Source organism: Triticum aestivum, chromosome 2D (assembly GCF_018294505.1).
Source record: "Triticum aestivum cultivar Chinese Spring chromosome 2D, IWGSC CS RefSeq v2.1, whole genome shotgun sequence".
NCBI classification, from domain to species: Eukaryota; Viridiplantae; Streptophyta; class Magnoliopsida; order Poales; family Poaceae; genus Triticum; species Triticum aestivum.
This window is the reverse complement of record NC_057799.1, coordinates 188,538,940-188,542,420: the sequence shown is the minus strand read 5'-3', so window position 1 is coordinate 188,542,420 and position 3,481 is coordinate 188,538,940.

Sequence of the window (3,481 nt, the reverse complement as noted above, 5' to 3'; positions counted from 1 at the left end):
TTTCTCTCATAATTTGCAAGGTTTACACAAAGAGGGAGAATACCGGTTGCTGGAATTCTGGACGTGAAAAAGCATGTCAGAGCTACCAATTCTGCACAACTCCGAATAAGCTGAAACTTCACGGAGATTTTTTATGGATTTATTTGAGAATTATTGGAGCAAATAACTACCTGAGGGGGCCCACCAGGTGGGCACAACCCACCTGGGCGTGCCAGGCCCCCCGGGCGCGCCCTGGTGGGTTGTGGCCTCCTCGGCCCACCTCCGGTGCCCCTTTTCTGGTATATAAGTCATTTTGACCTAGAAAAACATAAGGGGGTGACTTTCGGGATGAAGCGCCGCCATATCGAGGTGGAACTTGGCAGGAGCACTTTTTCCCTCCGGCGGAGCGATTCCGCCAGGAGAACTTCCTTGCCGGAGGGGGGAATCATCGTCATCGTCATCACCAACAACTCTCCCATCTTTGGGAGGGCCATCTCCATCAACATCTTCGATAGTACCATCCCCTCTCAAACCCTAGTTCATCTCTTGTGTTCAATCTTTGTACCGGAACCGTAGATTGGTGCTTGTGGGTGATTAGTAGTGTTGATTACATCTTGTAGTTGATTACTATATCGTTTATTTGGTGGAAGATTATATGTTCAGATCCATTATGCTATTTAATACCCCTATGATCTTGAGCATGATTATCATTTGTGAGTATTTACTTTTCTTCTTGAGGTCACGGGAGAAGTCATGTTGCAAGTAATCATGTGAACTTGATATGTGTTCGATATTTTGATGATATGTATGTTGTGATTCCCTTAGTGGTGTCATGTGAACGTCGACTACATGGCACTTCAACATATTTGGGACTAAGGGAATGCATAGTGGAGTACTAATTAGATGATGGGTTGCTAGAGTGACAGAAGCTTAAACCCTAGTTTATGCGTTATTCTGTAAGGGACCGATTTGGATTCAAAAGTTTAATGCTATGGTTAGATTTTATCTTAATACTTTTCTCGTAGTTGCGGATGCTTGCGAGGGGGTTAACCATAAGTAGGAGGTTTGTTCATGTAATAACAACACCTAAGCACCGGTCCACCCACATGTCGAATTATCAAAGTAGCGAACACAAACCAAACCAACATGATGAAAGTGATATGATGAAATTCCCGTGTACCCTCAAGAACGCTTTGCTTATTATAAGAGACCGTTTAGGCATGTCCTTTGCCACAAAAGGATTGGGCTACCTTGCTACACTTTATTTACCATTACTAATACTTGCTCGTTACAAATTATCTTGCTATCAAACTATTGGTTGCCGACAGTTTCAGTGCTTGCAGAGAATACCTTGCTCAAAACCACTTGTCATTTCCTTCTGCTCCTCGTTGGGTTCGACACTCTTACTTATCGAAAGGATTACGATTGATCCCCTATTCTTGTGGGTCATCAAGGCTCTTTTCTAGCGCTATTTTCCGGGAGTGCAGCGCTCTTGGTAAGTGGAAATTGGTAAGGGAAAATTATTACTACGTGCTGAAATTTGTTGTCACTTGCTACTATGGAGAACAATGCTTTGAGGGGTTTGTTCGGGGTATCTTCACCTCAACCGGAACAACAATTGGTTACCCCTCAACCTACTGCATCTACTAAAAATATTGGTTATGAAATTCCTTCGGGTATGATAGAACAACTGCTAGCTAATCCTTATGAAGGAGATGGAACCGAACATCCTGATATGCACTTGATATATGTAGATGAAATTTGTGGATTATTTATGCTTGCAGGTTTACCCGGAGATGAAGCTAAGACGAAGGTTTTCTCTTTATATTTGAAGGGAAAAGCATTGGCATGGTATAGGTTATGCAATGATATAGGATCTTGAAACTAGAATCGATTGAAATTGGAATTTCACCAAAAAAATTATCCTATGCATCTAGTTCATCATGATCAAAATTACATATATAATTTTGACCTCATGAAGGAGAAAGTATCTCTCTAGCTTGGGTCATGCCCCAATCATGATCTCTCAAGAGAAATTATTATTCAGAATTTTTATGATCGGCTTTCTCGTGATGATCAATCCATGTTAGATACTTCTTGTACTGGTTCTTTTCTGAAGAAGACTATTGAATTCAGGTGGGATCTTTTAGAAACAATTAAACGCAACTCTGAAGAATGGGAAGGTAAAGAGTCGGGTATAAAGCTCAAGTTTGATAGTGTTAAATCTTTTATGAATACTGATGCTTTTCACAAGTTGAGCACTAAATATGGACTTGACTCTGAGATAGCAGCCTCTTTCTGTGAATCATTTGCTACTCATGTTGATCTCCCTAAGGAGAAGTGGTTTAAATAGCATCCACCTATTAAAGAAGAAATTAAAGAACCGGTTGTGGTTAAAGATGAGACTATTCACTACTGCAGGAAGCTGTAACGCGACATTACGATCAGAGACCCTTTGACGAAACTGTGTGCGATGCATTAATCACAAACAGTGATGTAAAAAAACCAGTCAAAAAAGGTGCAAAATGTTTGCGATGGATGATACATCAAACACGACTCAGATTTTAGTTGCGTGTGCGATGAGGGGCATACGGTTGATCTGTACGAACTGTTTGCGATGAGACAGAACAACAGAAACGGGTAGCCAGATCAAGGTGTGTGCGATATACGGCATACAGTTCACTCCGATGAACCGTTTGCGATGATTGAGGTGAACACAAACGATTTGGCGTAACAAGATGTGTGTGGTACCCGGCAAATAGGTCGGTAATCAGAATTGTGTGCGATCATTATAGACAGCCCATACGGTCTTTTTTTGTGAATTATGTGCTCGTCAGGGCACACAGTTCAACAAACCAACCTGTGGGCGATAATGTAGAAGATCTCAGTCGAATACATATTACTAACCGTCTGGGATGAGATTGACAGGATAAACAGAGATATATACAGTCTGCTTAATTTAGTCCTTCTTCTTCTTCTTCTTGTTGTTGTTGTTGGATGGCCCCGCGACATCGTCTTGGCGAGGACGCTTCTTGCCACTGATCGTTGGCTTTTCATCGCCGCCGCCGTCGTCATCGTCGTTGCTGTCGTCGTCCTCCTCCTCCTCCTCGTTCGACCATTCCTCCTCCTCATCATCGTTGTCCTCTTCTTCGTCCTCCGATGGCTCCTCGTCCGTCTGGTTGTCGTCTGACGACTCTGGAGGCAGCGTCCCTTCCATTAACCGGATATAATCGAGGTCTGGGCTCGACGCCGGACTCATGGAAGACGAGTGGGATGATTCTGATGTTGACCTATCATCGGGTGCCAGACTGCTGGCCGAACTGTCGTCCTCGCTGTCGCTCGACATGGCTGCAAAGTGTGTGCCATTGTGTAGTGCGGCCTGCCGGGGACGATGAAGATGGTGGACACTTAAGCGGGGTATGCAGAGAATAGGAATTGCCAATTGAGCGGGGATTGAAGCGGGGGTTGACGTATTATCTAACCACTTAATCAACCGCAATTA